Below are 24,810 nucleotides of genomic sequence, written 5' to 3'. Positions count from 1 at the left end.
ATAAATACTTGAAAAGCAATCACCTTTGGACATAGCTGTAAAGGCTTCAAAGTATGATAAAATTTAAAATGAAAAAGACAAAATAGTCATTGACAAAAAATTGCAAATATGAGCAATCGACCAAGAAATATGTTTTTTTCCATTATACACAGAATTTTAGAGAAATAAGATCAATAGAATTTTTAGGAACAATAAGGGTTCCTTGTTATAAATAGTCAACCATGGATATATGCCTGTATAAAGAGTGCATCATTAAGTACTTAAATTTAGATGATACTACATCTTTCAGCAGCAGGCCTACCCAAATTACAACAATACAGAGATTAACATGGCACTTGCCGAAGGATGATATGAAAATTTGTGAAGTATTCCATATTTTTCATTCTTCTGATGCAAGAAATGAAAAACAGTTAAAAACAGTTATTAAAAAGTTCATTACAAAAATAGAAGTGTAACAATACGTGTAATTCATAGAATTAAAGGTTAGTTTGACATCAGTATATTAAATCTTCACCTGAGAAAGGCCTTTACATAGCATAACCTTTACAAAACTTGAAATTAGTTAACATTGTCATTTTATCCCAAAGAAATAAAATAATACAAGGACCTAGGAAAAAAAGAATCTTAAACTTTTTCTATATGTAATGCAATCTGAAAGGACACATTTATTAATGAACATATACATTATATAACAATGTAGAATTCAAAGTATTATATCTAGGAGCGAATTAAATAGATTGTGGACATTATACAAACAGATATACTTTTTTCAGAAAAGCACCATGAACATCTTTAGTTTCTATACTATTTATTTCAAAAGATAAGTTAAAATTATTTCTGATTTGAAAAAATCACAAACTCTGCAGAAAACATTATAGATGTACACAAACAACTCTTGAATATATTTTGACATCAAAGTCAGGCAATTCACTTGGATGAATACATGGAATCCATGAATTTTTAAAGTAAGATATTGCTGTTGCTTTGTATTTTGAAAATAAAAATTGTAGGGAAACAAAGGATGGACTGGCATTTTTGAAATTTAAGAAACTCAACCAAACCATTACAACTTAGGAGAACAATTTGTACAGTCTTCCACAACTTCAAAGAGGTAGTAATACTTACTTATCCTTTTGGAAATATCAAATGCAGTTTTCGAGATCCAAAAGAAGAAATTTGCTTGGATCTTCCTCAATTGTTTTCTTGCAAATGATACCATTCCTCATTTTTTCATCTTACTTCCTGTCTTCGTCAGAATTGCTTAACCGGAGACTTTGAGTGCCTGTGGGAATGAGATGTCCATGTTTTTCTCCAATAGTTCACATTGATTGAACTGGTCAGAAAAATCTGGTGAATTTTCTGCATATATTTATTCACCATGATTTATTTTATCTTTTTTCCATTTTTACTACTCTAAATTATTCTAACTGGAGAGTAGGGAATTTATAGAGAGCAGAGGAATGATTTTCCTCAATATTCAAAGGTACAGACTGAAAATTAGTAACAGTGGTGTCTTCATGTGCAGCTTATTCTAGGAATGAGAAAATAGGAAACAATGGCTTCTATGTAAATGATTTGGGAAATACCATGTTATAGTGTAAGAGAACTCACTATTCAACTTATGGGCTTAAAGAACTTTCTAATAGCTTTCTAATGTTGGTATTCAACATTAGAAAAAATGTATAATGCAGTAGTAAAATAGAAGTCCTTTGTATGACTACCTAAATTCTTGTTTTATTAAAGACATTTGTTTTCATCTAAAAAATAGGCCTGTCTATTGTCTTCAGGTGATTTTGATGATTGAAGATGCTTAATGAGAAGTCAAAATGTATTAGTAGTCCTTTTCTATCAAATAAATTTCACTTTTTCTTCTTGGAGGATATAATGATCAAAGCAATAATTCAGAATCAGCAAGCAATCGTTCAGAATCATGCTTGCAGTGCAAGTGAATAACCAGTAAGTAATCCTCGATACCATTATCCACAAAGATTTGTCACAGATACAATCTGCCTGCCTTCTCTAGCTGCTTTCCTAGCCTGAACCTATTCCTTCATTGTACAGGAAAAGTGTGATTCAACTGATTTTAGTCAGATCTGTTAGTAGAATTATCAAGTATTTAGATTCTTTTTTTAAAAATTAGTTGTGGGGCCTGAACTCTGGGCCAGGGAACTGTCTTGAGCTCTTCAAATCAAGGCAAGCACTCTACCAATTGAGGCACAGCACCACTTCTGGATGGTTCTGTTTATGTGGTGCTGATTTGGGAAATGGCAGAGCAGAAAGTGAAATGATGCAACCAAAAATATAAAAACAAAATAAATTAGGATAATTATGGAGCAATCATATTGTCTATGAGAACCATGAAAGAGAGAGAGGAAAATAGATAGAGTTGTGCAATGACCTAGCTAGCCACAAAATCCATGCTTCTATTTTTTAAAAGATATGGAATTAGAATATATGTATTTACTTGAAATTAGTAAATACATTTTTAGTAGCCTACATAAAGAGTCAGAGCTTTGACCAAATTACAAACAAGAATCTTAAAACTTGTGCTGGGATGGTGGATCAGTGGTAGAGTGCTTGCCTTGCAGCTTACTACAGCAGAGACTATTTCCAAAAAGGCCACACATATGAATAATAGGGATGAGGATGAGTAAACCCCTCTTCATTGGGAAGCCTAGAGTGGAAAACTAGAAATTGTCCATGAGTTGGTAGCTCAAGGCAGATATTCATGCAATTACTGTGAATGGCTGGACACCCCTGTACAGTGCTTATATGTGGAACATATTGCAACAGCACACACACACACACACACACACACACACACACACACACACACACATCATCATCATCATCATCATCATCATCAGATTTCTTCTTATTTTTTGCGTATGGTCTTAAGAATAAATTTACATTACTAACATGAATTTCTGACAGGAAAATATCATCACTGTACATCTTGGTTGTATGCTCTCAGGTTTAAATTACTATCTAAGTATGTGCATTTGATAAGTATAGGAAAAAGTAGGAGCCACATCGGTGGCTCAGGTCTTTAATCCTACCTAATCAGAAAGATGAAATCGGATGATTGTGCTTTGAAACCAGACCAAGAAAAAAAAGTCCATTAGATTCTGATTTGAAAGTAACCACAAAAGCTTGAAATGGAGCTGTAGTATAAGCATTAAAATGCTAGCCTTGAGAAAACTAAAACGAAAAAATAACAAATTCTGGAACAGAGTCAGGCCCTGAGTTCAAGCTCTAGTATTAGCACAAAACGAATGAATGAATGAATGAATTAACTAAAAATAAATTAAGTGGTCACATGTGGAGAGGCAGATAAAATATAACAATCGTGGAGACTGGATTATGTATTATTTTGTAAAAATGCAAATTATCATTTTTCTTAATCATTAATATTTTATTTGAACTTTATTGTACAATAAACCCTGAGTTTGGCATGCATGTATGTGTGTGTGTACATGTGCGCACATGTGTGTGTATGTGTGTGTGTGTGCGGTTGCAATGTTGCTTGCCAATGTGGATAGAGTGAGGCTGAAAAGAGCTGTGTTGAAATGTTGTTATTTATCATGGTTCCATCCTGTCATTTCAGTGGAACCACCCTTCTGTACATTTTATTTGTCAAATAATAACATCCTCATAATCAAAGCATTTACACCATTAAGTTAGATAAAAGAGATCACTTTCGGTTCTTAGTATATGTTAGGCAAGAAGATACACATATAATTAGGTAGTGAGTTATTGCTGTAAGATGACTGTCAGTACAAAATATGTATTTGACATCCTAAATTGGATATACTTTTAAGATATACTCATAGAGTGATTTTGACCAACTCAACCAAACAGGTATTACTCTGGTTATTCCTGTGAAACTCAAGGTGGATAAACACTTTCCAGATTTCTGTTGAAAATAACTTTGTTTGTAAGATCATATCTATTCACACTAAGATAATAAACCCCATATTTTTTAGGTTTGAATATCCCATCATATTTACTGAAAATCAGTATTGTGGATATGTTTGTTAGATATACATTGCAAAAACAAACAAAAAGCATGTGTCACCTCCAGATTGTGGATGCATTTGAAGTTGTTTTGTACATACAAATGTTTCTTAATTAATTGTTCTTTTGTGGGAGTAACTATCACAACTTTAACAAATAAGGATTTTTGAATATCTTTTCCAATATAAATAAGATCCCAAAGAAAGTCTTGCAATTTCTGAAAACCCTTTGAATATTTTATGATCCTAACTACTCAGGAGACTGAGATCGGAGGATCACAGTTCAAAGCCAGGCCGTGAGACTCTTATCTCCAATTAACCACCAGGAAACCAGAAGTGGCACTCTGGCTCAAAGTAACAACACACTAGCCTTGAGCTGAAGAGCTTGGGGACAAAGCTAAGGCCCAGAGTTCAAGCCCCACAACCGAAAATGAATAAATAAATAAATAAATAAATAAATAAATAAATAAATAAATAAATAAATAAATAAAGCAGCCGGGTGCTGGTGGCTCACACCTGTAATCCTAGCTATTGAGGCTGAGATCTGAGGATCATGGTTTTCAGTTCATTGACTATACAGCTAAAAACATTTCTGAAATAAACATTGTTAAAATCTGAAAATGTAAATGGGTATATAGGCTTTTTATGCATCATTTTATGAAAAGCCAGTTTTTATGAAACTAAAAGATATAGAATAAAAGAATGGAAGTGAATTGGGTGAGCTAATTATTAGTATAACTTTGTTTTCTATTAGCATAGTCTTTTGAATTACATGATGAAGTTAAATTATGTCCTTTGTGACACTATGCTTGTTATTTTTAGAATCTTTGTAGTTATAAGAGTGAATTTGAAAAAAAAAAGAGTGAATTTGTAGTATAAATAGTCTTTGAAAATGATTAGGATTAATCTTGTGTTTTGTGTCCTATTCCCCTAAAAATGAGTTATTTTCAAGTGTTAATAGTTTATAATTGAATCTTCAGTATCATAAGAAATTTTGAAAAAATGGATTGTGCGGGGTAAGATGTAGCTGCCTCTTCTCCGAACCTCCCCTTTGCCTCCGCACTTCTCAGGGGCCAGCAGCAGCCCGACCAGGGGCACGGGAACGAGGGCTCAGCAAATGACCATGGGCTTGGTGTCCAACTAGCAGTTTGCAGGTGGCTGTGCCAAGGCAGTGGAGAAGGCGCCCGAGTAGGCGCCAGGGGATTCGGCTCAGGCGGCCGAGGAGCTGCAGCTGTTGCACAGGGCCGGCATCTGTAAGTGGTTCAACGTGATCATGGGGTTCGGCTTCCTATCCATGACCGCCTGCACCATGGTCGCGCTGGACCCCCTGGTGGACGTCTTTGTGCACCAGAGTAAGCTGCACATGGAGGGCTTCTGGAGCCTGAGGGTGGGAGAGGCTGTGGAGTTTACCTATAAGAAGTCTGCCAAAGGCGTAGAATCCATTGGATTCACTGGGCCCAGTGCGGTGTTCTCTTTGGTAGTGAGAGGCGGCCAAAGTTGAAGAACATGCAGAAGCGCAGATGCAAAGGAGACAGGTGCTACAGCTGTGGTGGTCTAGACCATCATGCCAAGGAATGCAAGCTGCCACCACAGCCCAAGAAGTGCCACTTCTGCCAAAGCATCAACCACATGGTGTCCTCCTGTCCACTGAAGGCTCAGCAGGTCCCCAGTTCCCAGGGAAAGCCTGCCTCCTTTAGGGAAGAAGAACAAGAAGAGATCACAGCCCTGCCCTGCTCCCCGAGGCCCAATATTGAGCCACCAGAGTAAGGGGGGCTACTCTTGCCAGCAGGAAGTTTCAAGGAGAAGGCATGAAACGGCAAAGTGGAGAAAATGGGGATATGGGATGGGTTGGTGAGTAGCTGGCACTGCCATATGTCTCAGGCCGGAATGTCCCAGCATCACCCCATCTTGTCTTTTGATGAGGGGAAGGGGTTATGCATAGGAACCCCATCATGATCTATCCCAATTCAAGTGAGGGGCTTTGGGGGAACCATTTTGAAACCTGCATACTTTATATGATAAGCTTCACCTGTCCTACATGCTTCCCCTCCCTCCGCCCCACCCCCCCCAGCCTCCAGCTTCTAAAAATGACCCAGATTGGCAAGTTGTTCCTTTAAAGAAGGATGTGTCTTATTTCTCTTGCCAGGGTGTGAAACAAATAAGCATCAGACCAGCAGATCCATGGGCCCAAATCCCCAAGGTGTAATACCTCGGGTAGGAGGGCCCGTCAGGAGCAAGGTAGGGTTGTTTTGTTTTGTTTTGTTTTTTGTCTCTCCACCACCTCCTCTCCTAAACATCTTGTTTCCTCATCACCCTATCTTGAGCCGTAGTGCTGGGAGAGCTTGTCCAGGCATTTGGTTGTGATGACAGGCAACATGGGTTACTAGGGAATGGCTGTAAACCTGCTGCTCTGTGCTTCTCCCCGCCCCGCCCCAATTCTGGGCCAATGTGATTGTAATTTATTTGTTCCCTTGGATAACTGCACCTTGGGTCCCCGCTTTCTTCAGGATGCCAAAACTGCACTATATGTGAGAATGATATATCTTGTGCATTTTAACTTTTTTTCTTATTATAAATATTCTGGTATTGTATTTTTATATATTTTAATCTTAAGGCCCTCCTTCCTGCACTGTGTTCTCAGGTACATGAGCAATCTCAGGGATAAGTAGGCAACAACTCCAGGTCAGCACAGCAGGAAGAATTTGTTGTTTTTATCACCATGGAGAACAACCATTTGTAGTGCCTAGCCTATTGAACTACTTCATTTTTGCCAATTAGAGCTGGTTTTTCTGCCATAAGGTCGTCTTGAAACCCCATCAACCCTTGGAAATGTTTCATGGGAGACTAAGTTTTTAATTGGGTTGCCCCATGACTTGTTCTCCTTCTGCTGGAAGAATGGAAATTAGTCTAAACAGGAAATGGTGGTGCAGACAAGGTAGAAGAGGCCCAAAGAGGAAGCCAAGGTTAGTAATGATTGTCTAATCCTATGGCTCTGGGACTTGTTTTCTTTCCATATACCACATCTATCCTTTACTAGGTTAGCCTGGGATTACTGTGCAAGTAACTGTATATGTATTTTTTTTCCTAAAAGGAATGGGAATTGATATGTTTGGATTTTAAGACCACAGATATGTGTCCACCTTGTACTAGCCATGCAGGGATGGCTCTATAAAAAGCAAGGACCAAAATCCTCAGTCTCGGCTTCCAGGGAAATCCATAAGTGAAGGTCTCTCTCTGGAGCCCGTGTCCTGCCCTGCTGCATAATTGTTCATAGTGTTGTGTTAGCTAAAGGAGAAAAAGGGAGTTTCGTTTACATTCTGTGAGATCACCGCAAACCTACCTCACTGTGTTGAAACAGGACAAATGCAATAGAATGCATTGGGTGATGTGTGTCTGATCCTAGTTTCTTGTCTCCCCACAAATGCTGGCCCCTCTAGTTAATTGTATTTGTCTAGGCTCTGTAGGACTTTACTGAGTTTCTGAGTTGATCATTTGCTAGGTGGCCTAGTTTGCGTAAATAATAATGTGTGGGTTTTTTCTCCATGTTATTTTTGAGGTTTTATTGTTTACAAACTTCTTTTAGAATTGAGAAAAATAGCCAAACCATCTTTGACAGAAGGTTATGCACTAGACAAAAGGATCTGAAGCTAAGTTGGGGGACCTTCTAAAGTGAGGATCTTGAACTAGTTTTTCTTTTGTTCCCTCTCTTCCTCTATTTCCCATTTTGGACTAGATCTTCGTTGGTAAAAATAATAATAATAAGTCCCTATCTTCTACCCTTTTCTCCCTCAAAAGAAAACCTACATGCCCATACACAGATGACTCTTGGAATGTCTCTTCAACTTTTATGTGACTTATGCAAAGATTCTGAAGATGCTAGGGCTCCAACCTCTCCACACCCCACACACACACCTTGTTCCCAACCTGAGTCCATGTTTTTTAAACATAATTCTCATCAAATATGACATTTGTGACCAAACTTGTTTGTTCTGTAATACTAGAGAAAATCAAGTGTGGCTTTCCTTGTAGAAAGTGGGGTCAGGAGACCAGGAAAGGGAATATTAATGTGTGTTCCAGTCACTCAGGAACTTGTACACAGGTGCAAGAAAAGTCATGTCAAAGTGGCCACAAGATTGTTTAATGGGAGACGGACAAATGTAACTCCATGTTTACTGCGAGAAACCAAAGTTTTGTGAGAAATCTTGAATTTATGGGGAGGGAGGGTGGGAAAGTGTGTACCTGTCTGTCCTTCCTCTGATCCCTGCAGACTAAAGCTCCCTTGGGCTTTTATGATACCAGTCCTGGGTGTTTTATTTCATGATTGATTTGTGCTGTACCCAAGTACTTCCTTTCCTCCTTTCTAACCATTTTTTTTAACACATCCTGACTCTTCCCTTCCCTTTCTTTTCCTGGGAAAATACAATGAATGAATAAATAAATAAATACTTAAAAAAAGAAATTTTGAAAAAATGTAGTAGTATTGTTGTCTTTTTTAGGGAGTGGAGTCTGGTAGTGGGGCCTGAACTCTGGGCCTGGTCGCTGTCCCTTAGCTCTTCAGCTCAAGGCGAGCACTCTTCCACTTGAGCCAAAGCGTCACTTCCAGCTTTTTTCTTTTTGCTTATCTGGTGCTGAGGAATCAAACCCAGTGCCTCATGCATGCACAGCAAGCGCTCTACCTCTGAGACACCTTCCAGCCCTTTATGTCTTTTTAAACCAATTGTATTCAGAAGTTGGAAAGGCTTTAATTCATGCTTAGGTCTTGTTGTCTATGATTTTTATCCTCTCATTCCTAACATTAATGATAGGTCAGTCTGTATTTTTGGGTACAAGAAAGGTAAAATATTTATCTGGGGTCAAAGGTGATTTTTATATCAGTCTTGGTTTAATAGCATTTTAAAGTATACCTTTCTCTCAAAATGTTGGGTATAAAAAGCAGTCAAAAAACTTCTAATAGTAAACAACCTAGGTGAGCTACACTGTGGAAATGATTGGTGTATAAGACCTGCAGTCTGTTTCCATCAGGAATTGGGGAGGTCATTCTTTCAGTAAGACAGTGTTAAACAGAGATAGGGTCCCCAGGCAGCGCAGTGTTGAGTGAAGGGATAGAATATTATTTCTGCTATTTTGACCTAGAAATCAAGAATGTTACACTTTAGCAGTTCCTTTCACAATGGAGGTATGTATGGATTATGAACTTTGAGTTTTCATATTACAATTATCTATTTTCTAAGAAAGATAAAGTGAAATATTATGAGTGTACACAATACTGGGAATTTTTCCTAGAATTTGTAGACAAAGGGATGGTATTTTGGTCATAAAATAGAATGAGGTTAATTGATACATTTGGAGATGGACCTCAGGCTAACACTTACCATGTGTGCAATGTTGTAGTAGTAATTACAACTCTGAAGACTTCAATATCATCATCTGAGAATTAAAAATGTAAGTAGTTCCACTTTATGCAATTATTGTGAGGATTAAATTAGATACCATAGGTAAAGTATTGGAAAAACAATCAATTAGCATTTGGCAAATTCTACCTGTTATTTTATCATGTGATGAATTCTAACATTTTTACTCTGGTTTTATATTGTCTCTTTATGATGTGCAATGTGATGTATTGATATTCATTGCATTGATCATTTTTCTGTCACTATAAGGAAAAAACCTGAAGAGAAAATTTCTGAGGAAGAAACTATTATATTGTTTCATGGCTTAAGAGAGCACAGTTTAAGATCAGATGTCTCCATTGTTTTTAATTATATTTTTATTATCTTAACTAGTTGTACAAGGGAATTTTCATTCAATAAATCATGTTTTTATGTATAATGGATATTTATATAACTTTTCCCTACCCTTCAAAACCTCACCACACTTTAATATTTTCTAGTTTCATACTATCTGCATTGAATATTATGTCTTCACTTTCTTCCTCCATAGCTCACTTTATTCCTTCCCTTTGACTTCCCCTCACATCTTCCAACAGATTGTTTCCTGGTATTCATTTTGTTGTATTAAAAGTTCAATTTTATAAAAAATATGACATCATTTAAATACTCCTCTGTAAATAGCATGATTTGGTTAATATTGCTGTGTAAACTTGTATAAAGTTCTAGCTTCCAAATATGAGACAGAACATGGGTCCTTTTGTGTCTGGCTCTGACTTATTTTACTTAACATATTTTTAGATCTATCCATTTCATTGTAAATAATGTAACAGTCTTCATAATGGATAGGTACAATCCACTTATGTATATATGACACAGTTTTGCCAACCATCTCTCTGCCAAAGGGCATCTGGGCTGTTTCCATAACTTGGCTATGGTGAATAGTGCAATAGTGAACATGGTTGTGAAAGTGATTTTACTGAAACCATTTGGAAGAATTCATCACTATCTTTCTGGGAGCAATCCCCTAACCTGTTTTCCAGAATAAGCACATCCTTCCCATCATCTCCATCGCAACGTTTTGCAAGTCCTCAAAAACACACTACCCCATATAGGTCTCAATAAGCTAAAACCACACTGTGCCCATATTCTTTCAATACATTTTTAATAATTGTACATATAATTTACTGAGAAACTTCTATGTACTTTCCTAATGTGGGAATGAGAGACATAACAACAGAATGAAATTAAGAAATATGCATCTTATTTAGCTATTATCATATTTAAAATCTTTTTCAGCTCTAACTTAGAGCCTCGCTTACTATTATTTTAATCTTTATTTGATTACTTCATCTATCGCCTAAATTATAACAGGTAAGTTAAATACAAAGTCAAAAAGTGTGGTTTGATTTTGACACTCATGTGTGAGGATGCACAATATGGGCCAATAGATGGATTGGAATTAATAGCAATTATCCATTTTGCTAAAGTAGAGATGGTTTTCCCAAACTGATTCTCACAATTAATATTGCATTCAACAAAAAGAAACGTGTAACAATTCCCTTTGTTTTGCTCCTATTAACTTTTGTTTCCATTTTATTTTATAATGAATGATGATTTCATAAGTCTCCTGTAGATGCAAAAATATGTAGAAATATTTCTATCTATGCATTAATCTATACATACACACATATATTACACAGGTTACAATGATAATGTATAACTTCTATAACTATACAATTTACTAAATTATTAAAAATATCGATGGCTCATGACTGGAATCCTGGTTACTCAGGAGGCTGAGATCTGACGATCGTGGTTTGAAGCCATCCTGGGCAGGAAAGTCCATGAGCCTCTTATCGCCAAAAAACCAACAGAAAATCAGAATTGGAACTGTGGTTCAAAGTATTAGAGTGGTAGCCTTGAGAGAAAAAGCTCAGGGACATCACCCAGGCTCTTAGTTCAAGAATTACAATCTACCCGAAAAAAATCTATTTAATTTACACCTGTGTAAGTAGAGTATTTCCATCACCCAAATGCATATCCATGCTCATTTGCAAAGTAACTCTCTTTTGTCTGAAGTACCATTAAACATTATCACTAAAGTAGAAAGCATTGGAACGTAGGTTCATTCTATCTCTCTCATGGATTTTTCTCCACTCAAATACTCAAGTGTTACAATTGTTCTAATTATTTAAAATCATAGTTTTTTTCTTTATTACCCCTAATATTAGAGTTTGAATTGAGTGTTTTGTGCCCCTTAAATGGGTGTTCTTACCACTTTGTCATGCCCCCAGCCCTGTTATCCTGATTATTTTTTAGCTAGAAACTAAATTCATACTTGTGTATGATCTTAGCCTCAGTCTACTTGATGTTATTCTTCCTGGAATTTAGAATAACAGGTGCATGGAATTGTGTAGGGGAAAATCAGTCAGGAGGTAAAATCTATATTGAATATTAATAGTTAAAGAGGAAAAAGAGATCCTAAATGGCAAACTAAAGACAAAGCAATATCAGAGTACTATATGCTCAATATTAAATAAGAAGGTTTAATTGAAAAATTGAGCTGAAATGTGCACATCAGGTAAAAGCAAGAAATCAGAGCCTACCACCAACAAAGAAACACCATAATGCATATCTCAGAAAAAGGAAAAAAGTTCCTGTCCTTGATATCAATGATACATATAATCCCTACACATGCACATGCACATGCACGCACACACACACACACACACACACACACACACACACACACACACACACACGAATGTATGCAACAGCTCAACCTTCTCCTATCCATTCAACATGAATCAAAGATTTTCCTATAATAGTTGAAACTTTAAAAGTTTCTAGTTTTGTAAATAATTGATGACAGATGCATAAGCAAATGTTTTCTGAATAACACTATGTTATGTAATTGAGAATTTATGATGGTTATATCTACTTAAAATATCTCTGAATCTCGAAAGAATTAAACAAGAGACAATTCGAATTTGGGACTATATTTCTACCAGCTATTCTGCAAAGGCTTAAAAAAAGTTATGAGATCCAATATTAAATACCAAATTAATATAATGAATACATGTGTAAGTGAAGTGAAAGACAGTGATCAGAGACCTATGCTGCCTCCAATTCTCAGCAGGCTGCACACTGTGACACCTTTGATTCTGCTGCGCCAGTTCATTTCCCTAGAGCACTGGCCCTGCTGGGGTTGGGGATGGGGGCTGGGTGGAGAGGGAGGAGGACACAGGGGAAGCAGAGCTTTGGTTGGGGCTGAGAGCAATGGGGAGAGGATGGTGGGGAGGCCCTGAAGGAGGCTGTGAAGGGAGGAAGAGGCAGTTGGCCAACAGCTCATGCAACAGCAGCCCTAAAGGCAGCTGGGTTTTGGAGAGTGTCTGTGAGGTGTGCAATTTGGGGTGGATTTGCTAGGGCCTATTTGCTTGGTGAGGAGAGGAAGAAGTCTCGAGTCCCACCCATACAGATAATGAAAAATGAGACAACCAGTGGCTGAAGAATTTCAAGAACAAAGTCAGGGACTTATAGGTAACCTCTAGGGCCAGTGAGGGCAGCAAGGATGGGCCTGTGGTTGTCATGCCTCTCTCGATGCCCTTGGAAGTGAGGGCCAGCTCTCCTGTGGGTTAGGCCTCGCTCTTGCCTTGAGGCCAGCACCAGGATTTGTCAGCACAGCCTCACCCTGCCCCAAGGAGCTGGCCTGTTGTGGGTGCTGGAACCTGGGCAGCTGCTGGAAGGCTATACATAGCAAGGCAGAGGAAGCATGGCTGGTAGGCTCTGCTCCAGCCCAGCCAAGCTCAGGAGCACTGGGGAAGTTACTGCACTGGATCAGGCTCAGGCACTGCTCCCCAGAGAAGTAAGGCCTCTGGAGATCTGTGCAGTGGCCGCCACATGTGGGTTGTGAACCTCCTTAGAATGGCTGAGGAGTCTCAATGGAGAGGTGCATTTGCTTCTGTGCCTCTCCCATCTTCTGGATTCCTGTTCTCCTCCTGCCTCCTGCCATGTGCAACTACAGGAGTCAACTTCTCCAAGCCACTGAGAGGCCATCCTGGAGATGCCCACAGGGCTTTCCAGGCTGTTTCACCATGCATGCAGGGCTCACAGGGTGCCATCCTCCAGGCAAAGCATACCCCCATTTCAGCTTGGCCACCCCTCCCTAGGGGATCACAAACTGCATTCTTACACAGAAAGCCAGAGGTACACAAGGCTGCCCTGCAGTATAAGGCATCCTTTCCTGCCTCCTGCTCAGGTGTGGAGCAGCTGTGGAGCTAACTACAACATAATGTTTGATTATCTAAAAAGAAGAGGAAAAAAGCATCATTGTCCCACATACAGCTTCCCCTGGGGTTCGCTGTTTACACTATTCTTTCGCTTAGATAAGGATTCCCAAAGACCACCACGGAGCCAGTTCTCATGTGAGCACATTAGAGTCCTTTATTTCAAGCTCGAGCCTGGACTCACAACTGTCACCATTGCAGTGGGTCAGAATTGAGAGCCCCGACCCTTCAGTTAACTGGGTAATCTTATAACAATCTTATTGGCTAGCGAGTGCAGGCTAAGCAATGAGCAATAATTTGTGGAGGAGAAGGGGAAAAAAAAACAAATCGTTAAATAGGGATACAGGTGGACCCATTGCAACAATGAGATGTACAACTTCTTATGGAGAAAAACGAATTTTACAACTTTGGTGGGGGAAGGGGGCGGAGAATTCGATGGGGGAACTATGGGAGGATGGGAAGTTACAGGAGTGGGAAACAAAGGAGGAGGCTACAATGCTTGATAAGAAATGTACTCAAGCTGGGCGCTGGTGGCTCACGCCTGTAATCCTAGCTACTCAGGAGGCTGAGATCTGAGGATCGCGGTTCAAAGCCAGCCCGGGCAGGAAAGACCGTGAGACTCCTATCTCCAATAAACCACCAGAAAACCGGAAGTGGCGCTGTAGCTCAAGTGGTAGAGCGCTCGCCTTGAGCTGAAGAGCTGAGGGACAGCGCCCAGGCCCAGAGTTCAAGCCCCACGGCCGGAAAAAAAAAAAAAAAAAAAAAAAAGAAATGTACTCATTATCTTGCCCATATAATTGTAACCACTCTGTACAGTATTTTCACAATAAAAAGTAAAAAAAAATTGAAAAATTTAAAAAAATCTGTAGCTTTATGTACATTCTTTCATTGGTGATGGCTATTGCTAGGGGAGTTATTTGCAGAACATTATTGTGACATTTCACAGTTTTTCCAGGAACCTGAGTTCTAACTTTCAGTAAAAGTCTACTTACAATGGGTACTTTCAGTAAAGGTCTTCACAATGGATACTTTCTGATTATTCGGAGTCTATGTCCAGAATGACTGTACTTTGTCAAAGACCTCTCACTAGGTGTGTGTGTGTGTGTGTGTGTGTGTGTGTGTGTGTGTGTGTGTGTGTGTGTGTGTGTGTGTGTGTGTGTTTTGTGTGTGTGTGTGTGTGTGTGTGTGTGTGTGTGTTGTGTGAGAGAGTCAGACACAGATGAGGTTTGGAGTAAAACACTCCTTCCCTTCAGCATTGAGTTTTGGTATATATTGTTTGTCCCACCTCCCCAATCTGGAGTTTTAAAGTTGTCATTCTAAATACTTTTATCCTTTGATCTTCTTGATATTCAGATTCCTAAGGTCTGCTTGTGAACTTCAACATTTGCTTCATGAAGGTGATGCCTTTCTTCTAACTTTTATGAAGCCTTTTCCTCTCTTTAAATCCAGTTTGTGCTGTATTAGTGGTTTTACTTAGCCCAGACTGTGAGGGCCCATGCTGTGACTGGTAATTCAGAGATTAGTTTAGGCCAATATGAGATACTATACTTTCAGAATATCAGTGAAAGAAGTTCAGCATCTTTATTAAAACAATTTCCTGATTGTAAATAAAACAAAAACATCCAGTGATATAAATGTACAATCTGTTGTTTTTAGTTAATTGTGCACCATTGTAATGAAAAAAATCTTTTTACTAACTAAAGTGAGTATTTGTAATGGGAAAAAATAAAATATAATAAATCTTAAAAACTGATCAAATACCAAAAAAAAGAAAGACACTGATCAGGAATGAAATACAAATGTAAATATTTAATAAATAAATGAAATATTTGAGATTCATATCCACATAGCAAACACGAAGGAAAATAAAGAGGAAAGTCACTGAGATCCTATCTTACACACCAGAATAGCTATTACCACTCAAATAAATAAACTGCTAGATAGGTTGAAATAAATCAGGAACTATATTTGATTTTGTGGCATTGTAAACTAGTGCAACCCATAGGGATATCTTAATGGAAGTTTACACAACACCAAAAAGACAGATATGTTGATGACCTTACTGCAACTGGATACATATTGAAGGAATATAAATCAACATGAACATCCATGTTCATGGCAGCAATATTCTATAGCAACCAAGCTGTGTAATCAACTTAGATGCACCAGAAAGAGAGAATGAAGAAAATGTGCTATTAATACCTACAAACATGTTCTGGTATATGAGAGGTGAATGTTTCTACTGTATAATTGCTAAATATTTTAAATATATAACTAATCTTAATTTCACTGGGTTTTGTGGCATTGTGTTTTTGCTTTAATGAGGAATGTCCATATTGATTTTCAGACCAGTTACAATAGGTTGAAGATATCCTATATTATGTGGATATTAGATCAAAATTTAAATATATCAATGAACACATAGAATACCATCATATGTAGTTTATAATTTGAAGCAATTTTAAGAAGGCAACAGTTGGGGGAAAGACGATGTTAGAAGCTTAACAAATACACAGACATGGAAAAATACAAAAAATGTGCAACTAATTACTGCTAATAGTAAAACATTTTCCTCAAGTTTTAACGATGAAACTATTAAAATAATACTTAATAACATTAAATAAATATGCCTTGGAAGATAATGTACCACTTATATACGTTTCCCCATAATTTGTTTTACTTTATAACAAATGGATTAAAAGAAAGTGTAATTACATGTCTGAAGATGCTAACACTTTCAAGTGTCATTGATTGAATCCAGCAAAGGAAAGTAACAGAGAATTAGAGAGTAAGGACAACCTGGGCTATGGATAAAGATACTCAGTAGAACTTAGTGAGGAAAGAATGTGTTCCATTTTCCTGACCAAATAGAGCTAGGACAGTTAACTTTTGACAGAACACATGTAATGTAGAATAGTGGAGTTACTAATTTAGGTAGTAATTTATTACGTTTATTCTCTAATCTTATGATGTGATTCCCAAATGATGTGAGTGATCCTAGATTTTCTGAGCCCTTTTTTCACCCAAAGTTTCTAATTACTCACCCTGCCAATCGTCCTTCTGCTACTCTCATTTCTCCTTGATTCTGAACTAAACTCCTGTAACCTCTTGGTTCATGAGAAAGAGCTGCAGAAATATGAGGATGGCTTTGAGTCTGAGCTAACATCCACTCCAGCTTGGGGATCTGGTGAAGGACTTGCACCTGGGCCTCGAATCAGATATTAATTGACCTCATTGGATATGAAGAAACTCACTCCCTCAGGCAGAATCTGTCCTTCCTTGACCTTCTCTGAACAGATTTGATACTAGGGCACAATTCAGAGAATGAGCTTTTCCATTGTCAGAAAGAACAGGTTGAAAACTAAAAGTGGCCTCAGTTCCCAAAGGGCCATTCAGAAGCAAAGAGATCACACTTTCCTCCTCATCAGAGATCTTCTGGTAGGAATATAGTCTTAGCAAAGTCTAAGATGGAGATAAACTGAGTCTGGGCCTACGGAGGAAACAAAAGAATGCCCTATCTTTGACTACAAGGGAGTTGTGTAGTGAGACATGACAACTTCCTTCATATAAGTAAATTAACTAGATAAGTTATCTCACTGCCACTTTGCAGGAGGTCAATTTCTCCAAAGGAGAAGTTGTTAAATGTTGTGACTGCCAGTTTGCTCTCTAGGCTGTTGTCTCTCTTACCCCTTCTCATGTCAGGAATACATTGCTTCTTTCAGGCACTCAACTACTTATCCTGACTCCTAGGCAGGAATACTGCTGGCTATTCTTCGGCTAACCTCTTGTATTAAAGGTAGAATTGGCCCAGGCTCTGCTTATGCCTAGAAGTAGATGCAAGAGTTGAATATAAGCTCAGATTTGTACAGAACAACAATCATATTGAAAAAAAATTAAATGAAATTAATAGTTGAGTAATTTAGGGTTTATTGCCACAAGATTTAGGTAATAATTAGAAATACATCTAGAATCATGTATTAGGAAGAGAGCAGTGAAGTAGGTTCAGGATATGATGGAAAAGACACCATGGCCATAACAGGAGATGAGAGTATGAAGGAACTATTGACATAGGTCCATTAACTATCTTAGGAGTGACCTTGGATAGGAGGCTTTTAGAATAATAATTAAAAGACAGGGACTTGCTGGGCAATGGTGTCTCACACCTGTAATCCTAGCTAACTAGGAGGCTGGGATCTGAGTATTATGATTCAAAGCAAGCCCAGGCAGAAAAAGCCAGAAGTGGTGCTGTGGCTCAAGTGGTAGAACAAGAGCCTTGAGCTCAGGGACAATGCCTAGGCCCTGAGTGCAAGCTTTAGGATCAGCAAAACAACAACAAGAAAACAATAATGATATATCTATTCTTTACTAATCAAGGATGCAAAGTAAATGCCAAATATCTCTTCTCAAAAACTTCCAAACTTGGGCTGGGAATGTGGTTCAGTGTTAGAGTGTTTGCCTTGCATGCATGAGGCCTTGGGTTCCATTCTTCAGCAGTACATAAGCAGAAAAAGCCAGAAGTGCTGCTATGGCTCGAGTGGTAGAGCACTAGCCTTGAATTGAATAGGTGAGGGACAGTGCACAGGCCCAGAGTTCAGGCCCCCTGTCTGGCCTAAATAAAAACAAAAAAAAAAAATAAAACAAAAGAAAAAGTTATCTTTTCTCGTAATTGAACAGAGGCTCCTTTTACAGAGATTCTCCTTATCTAGCTCAAGGTCATCAGAACTTCAGCAAACTTATCCTGTAGAGATGTAATGCACCTAATTCTACTGAACCTAATCATGGCTAGGAAAGTATGGTCATCGATACGTTGTGGTATTTTTCCTTATAAATATATAATACTGTCAGTTATTACATACAATATATGTTATAATATAGAATAGATTATACATTATATAATATATCAAATATATTATAACATGTATTATATATTAACAGACTTCCTAGTTTTAGAGTTAAGAGCAATCAACCTATTGAAAGAAAAATGTTTGAATCTCTGACTTATTTCTCTACCACAGAACAATACCAGGTTTCATTCTTATTACCCAAAGAGCAACATAGGAAAGCGATGCCCATGGATGTGGTTCTCTGGATTTGGAAACTGTGATCATATATATATGATATGTATATATGTCATATATATATGAAATATCGTTTAATAATAGTGAATATGTAAAACTATAGCAACAGATAAGTAAGTGAACACCTATGTGCACACAATCTCAGTCACTTTCATGTATAAGAATTTCTTTTCTATGCTCCTTATTCACCTACACAGAGATTATATTAGTTGCCCTTGTATTGTCTTGGAAGTTCTTTATCGGGATACTGTAGCTTCACATCCTTTGTTCCCTATGTAGTCAGATGTTATGTATTCAATAACAAAACTGTTACAAGCAAAAGTAACCACCCTGACACACAGAGGAACCTGGATTTCAGAAATGCCACAAATAAGTGGAAGGTACAGCAGTACTTTTCAAAATTGAATATATTACATATTTATTAGAAAGCTGAGTGCTGCAATAGACAATAAATAAAAATATAAAAATTACATATGACATCAAATTATGAAGTTCCAGGGCATTTCCCTACTCTTGAGAACTAGAGTAATCCATATTAAAAATAAATAAATGAAAAGACGAATGTTTTATACCAAATTTCAAAACATACGATATGTTATACAAAGGAAATGCAATAAGCATGCATTTTTAATCTAGTAACATCATATGGTATGAAGAATCTGATGAACTGATTCATAGAAATCAACACAATGCAGATAAAACACCCGATATCTCAAGTGTCAACTTAGCAGAATACTTTCAATCTATGGTGTCTATTTTACATATTATCCAGCCCTATCCTTCCCACAATGGCAGAAGGCTCTTCCTAAGAAAGTCCAGAGACCCGTCTACTGTGAGTACTCAATGTAGACCTGTTCCCATTCTCTTTTATTTGGGCATGTGATAGTCTGACTATCTGTTAACTTGCCAAAGGCTTCCAGTAATGATATTTTAGCTCTCAGAAAAAAAGGGAAATTGAAGACAGAGGGAAAATCTACCAGATCACTGAAAGATTTCTATCATTGTGCTAAACCTGTAGCTTTCTACTAACACTTGAATAAACTGCAGTAATTGCCACTCCAACGACATGTCCCAAAAGTGGCTTTCCAAATATTGGTCTATTTTCACTTTGGTAAATCAAGACACACTGTACACACTATTTTGGCCCCGTTTTACTTAAACTTTTAGCTATGGTTGGCCCAAGGGATAGTTGACCTTACCAATTTCGTAAATTTTTGGTCATCACACAATCACTTCATAGTCCTTAAACAATAAAACTACCTACCAATATAAGTTTGCATTACATACTTATTACTGTTTTTCTTCATTTGTCATGTTTTACATATTTGTGTATCCCAGGGATTAGCTCTGTATTATTCCTTCTCATGGTTGTTACCACTGAGTACAGTAATTATTTCTCTATTTTTCTCCAGCTCTGTTTTCTTTAATTCAAGTCCTTAATAGCATCCTCTCTACTGCGAACTACTAGCTACTGATTTTAGCAAACTCAAAAGATACCAAAGTGAGCTTTGATCTCTATCTACAAACCAATCCTTCATTACTATTTGATTAAGTGATAACTCTTCCAGCTCTCTTGTCAAAATAACTTGGAGATATTTCAGACTTCCATACATTTTGACACTTCATATTTAATCTATGACCAGGTTTCTACCAATTAACTCACTGTATATTTTAGTAACCATATATATATATATATATATATATATATATATATATATATATATATATATATATATGGTATATGAGTGCTAGTACTATGAATTAAACTTGGGAACTAGGTTCTTTTATTTTTCTTTTTATGGGGGGGGGTGGTGTCCGGTCATGGGGCCTCAACTCTGGGCATGGGTGCTGTTCTTCAGCTCTTCAGCTCAAGACTAGTACTCTACCACTTGAGCCACAGCACCACTTCCAACTATTTTTTTCTTTTTGCTTATGTGTTGCTGAGGAATTGAACCCAGGACTTCATGCATTCAAGGCAAGCGCTCTACCACTGAGCCACCTTTCATCTCCTTACTTTACTTTTTTGCTCAGGCTTTATTTGGTATAAAGATAACCTACAATGTCATTACCCACACCTTTTTCATTTAAAAGATATGTATATATATATATATATATATCTATATATATATATATATGAAGCAATGTTATTGCCATTATAACCATAATTAGGAAGATAATATGGGTTCATCTGCTCCATACATTTTGAAAGGTAATGAATGTGAAACTTACAGAATATCCTCAGATATGCCTGGTGGAAACCTGGATTTGAATTATGGGTCTACATTTGATCAGTATTAGGTACTTGGGAAATTTGTTTGGCCTTGTTGCCTAATTCTGTTTTTAATAAAACACTTAATTCATTTCCTAACTGGAAGAACTATCATGAGCACTAAAATTACCCTAATGCAGGTGCAGTGCTTGGAATGGGGTCTGCACATTGTATAGTACGTCCCAAAGAAGTCAGCTTCCATCAACATAGTCACAGCATCCTACCTGAAATCCTTAAGAAATGTATACCCAACTGATGTTAATATCTGTGAAAATTTGTCTTTCCAAAAAAAAGGTATTTTCTTCATATGAAACAATTAAAGTAATTTTGGGCTGTCCTGTGCCTTTTACTGTGAAGGAGTTTTGCCTAAATTTTATTCTTACCCTATTAGTGGTAGCAATAGCATTCTTTAGTGCTACACTTCATGTTTCTAGCTCTGTGTTCCATTTGGAATACTATTGTAACTTAGTTTATCATCTTTGTTATCAGAATAAATAAACTACAACTGCTGAAGTTTTAAATAAAGAGACAATTTTAGGTGTGCATTACATTTTATGTGCTTCATACTTTCCTGAAATTATTCCTTTTAGGTTATATATCACTAACATACTAATTTTTTTAAGATTTCTTATATGATTTATAGATTTATTATATGATTCTTATATGATTTCTTAGAGATCCATAAATAAAACATCTCAGAACAGGAAAAGAGTAGGTAAGAAATCATAAAAACATTATTATGGTGTCTTAATGGCTAAGTATAAAGAACATGTAACAAAACAGTTGGAAGATTCATTTGCTCTTTTTGCTATTCTCTCACCCTTCATTGTAGAAACCTTCTCACTATGAAGTGCCAAGTGGTCGGGAACTTTCAAGCCTCATCTCAGTGACAGAAGTGATAGGATTAGGAGATGACTTGCTTTTAAGAAGTTCACAATATAGCAATACCAGTACATATAAAGAAACTTTTGTGAGTGATGTGTATTGACTTCCTCAATTGCCAAAATTAAATTCATATGTCAAAACATCAAATTACTTACATTATAATATATGCAATTCAACTGGCATCACTAACACATCTACAAATCAAATGCAAACTAAAAGCTCTATATCAAAAACCAACATCTAAGGCAATGTTGGAAATAAAAGATTATACACAATAAATCTAATGGAGTGAGATCTTTACACTGGCAATAAACAATGATGGCTGAATTTTTAACCAAGCTTGGAAAGTTCAGGTGTCCACTAACTATGTGATTAGAGTTGCAGAGTTGACCTTGGTATCAAGATTGGAGGTAAATTTCAAAGGCAGCTAAGGTTGCTGCTGTATTGTAGCTCAATACAGTGTGACCCTGCCTGACAATGGTAAAGCACAGAGTAGAAGCTAAGCCAGTAAAATGTATAGGAAGGATTTTCCACTGAGAATAATTGCAGGGGGTGATCATCACTTTTGCGTTGAAAATATACAGCCCATCATTCTACTTTAAACTCTAGAGTATTTTGATCTGAAGACAATTATAACAAACCAATGTGCTGTGATTGCTGAAAAGCTTAGGTGTGTATTACTGTAATATATGTAAACTCTTCTCTTTAGAGGTATGGAATGGCCTGACCCTCACACTTCATTCTGTGTTGTTTTCATGGAGAAATGTTCATAATTATGTAATTCACACTCATCTAAGTCTGAATCAGGCACCTGAGATAAGACATTAAGATCATCACTCCAGTGACGAGGTTTGTGACCTATGAAATGAATAACATTATTTCATAATGTATATGCATTTCTGAAAATTTATGCAATACCAAATACCAAATGTACAAAAGGGACAATTGTCCATCGCTTATATTATCAGAAGTTAAGATACTCCTGAATTATACTTTCTTGCTAGAGGATCACAGGGTGACTGCTTATATTGGTATCTTTTCAGGTGCTCGTATATATTTGTGAATTTTCTTTGAGGAAGTGTTTTTCCATAGTTTGTTTTGAGGTGTTCAAAATATCAGTACTGTCACTAACCACAACCATGGAACAACAAAGATGACGGGATACCTTGGCAAAGAACTGAAAAATCACAGGAAGTGATAGGAAAGAAGACACCAGAGGAACCAAAGCCTCATTGCCAGGTTCCAGAACCCCAAATCCCGCTTAACATGCTTTATATTCATTCTACTACAGGGGTCGGGGAGTGAGCAGCTACAGGTACGTCCACAAACTAAGGTATCATTCTAGCTTGTGGTTACAACTATTAACCGAGGTATTGTTTGTATACATAGTGATAATTGAATCCCTTATTGTTAGGGAGCAGGAGGGAGCAATTGTCATTACAACCATAGCACAGACATCCATCTTGTCTCCAAAGTCTTAAACTTGTAGTGTCCAACAGCTCTAACTTAAATACTTTTGAGGTAATAACCCATACCCCTGTCTTCCCTTAACTGTTTGATCTTTCCAGAGCACAGCTCTCAGCCTTTTGATTGCTGTTTGAGATGGCTTCCCAATATAGCCCTTTCCAGGTATAACCGTTTGACTCTAGAATCCCTCACAAGTACTGTTACAGATGGGTTATTTTGAGAAGGATATTTTTTTCTAGGGAAGGTTCACTTTTTTAAAATTTTATTTTATTTAAATGTACTGTAGAGTGGTTACAGTTAGATGAGTAAGGTACATTCCTTGTTGAATATTCTTACTCACTACATTGTTGTTCTCCTATCTTTTCCCATCCCCAACCCCTACCCCCCCACCCCAAAGTTGTAAAGTTCATTACCAGTATAGTGTCTTGTGAATATCATTGTTGCAATGGGTCACTTCTTTCATCATTATGTTATTTCCCTTTCCTTCTCCAAATCAAATAATGTATATACAAGATGGAAGGTACCAGAATCAAGATAGATTTCCAGGGATAAATCAAAGACAAATGAAATAAAATAAGATCTAGATATACCACCTTACCGACATCAAAGTTGATATCTGCAAAAAAATGATTTGTTGTTTCCATGTCTTGGAGTTCATTTCGATTATAATTTTGTATGGTCAAATGCACATAGCTCTGGAGCCAGCAATCCCATTCATGGGCATTTGTCGAAATTATCTCTAGGTTGCTAATGGATGAAGAATGGAATTAAATATATTAGAGGAAAACAAATCAACATGCGGGTATTATGATTTTATAATTCTAATATGAAAGAACTGAAGCTCTGAAGAAGAAAGTTTAGCCTGTAATTTCAATGTAAGGCATCAGTTGTAATGACTCTGAAGTCTTTTCCTCCAAGATATTCAAGAGTACAATACTCATTCTCTAAAGAGTAAATAAGTAATTATTTTAATTAGCTTTGCTTAATATTAATTTACTTGTAGAAAATAAGTTAAAATATCTTCTCTCGGGCTGGGAAGGTGGCTCAGTGGTAGTGTTTGCTTTGCATGCAAGAGGCCCTGGGTTCGATTATTAAGTAAAAAGAATTCTTAAGCCAAAAGGAAAAAGCCGGAAGTGGCGCTGTGGCTCAAGTGGTAGAGCTCTAAACTTGAGCTAACAAGCTGAGGGACAGCGCCCATGCCCAGAGTTCAGGCCCCACGACCGGAATCCAAAAAATAAAACACTGAAAATACCAGGACAAGTATGTTTTTTGCAGCATTATTATCATATCTAAGATATGGAACCAATCCAGATGCCCCTCAATAGATGAATGGATCAGGAAAATGTCATATATATACACAATGGAATTTCATGCTTCTATCAAAAAGAATGACACAGCCCCTCTCTTAAGAAAATGGAA

At 37.2% G+C, this 24,810-nt stretch overlaps 2 pseudogenes; both read left to right on the top strand.

The window, feature by feature from the left end:
• The first annotated feature begins 279 nt into the window (after positions 1-279).
• On the top strand, positions 280-380 carry LOC138809361 (U6 spliceosomal RNA; annotated as a pseudogene).
• Positions 381-5,139: 4,759 nt separating this feature from the next.
• Positions 5,140-5,770, top strand: LOC138809351 (protein lin-28 homolog A pseudogene; annotated as a pseudogene).
• Positions 5,771-24,810: the final 19,040 nt, after the last annotated feature.

The sequence above is a fragment of the Dipodomys merriami genome, unplaced genomic scaffold (genome assembly GCF_024711535.1).
Source record: "Dipodomys merriami isolate MVZ:Mamm:240054 unplaced genomic scaffold, mDipMer1.0.p SCAF_494, whole genome shotgun sequence".
NCBI lineage: Eukaryota > Metazoa > Chordata > Mammalia > Rodentia > Heteromyidae > Dipodomys > Dipodomys merriami.
The sequence above is the reverse complement of the archived record's forward strand: the minus strand, read 5'-3'. Positions and strand labels throughout refer to the sequence as shown.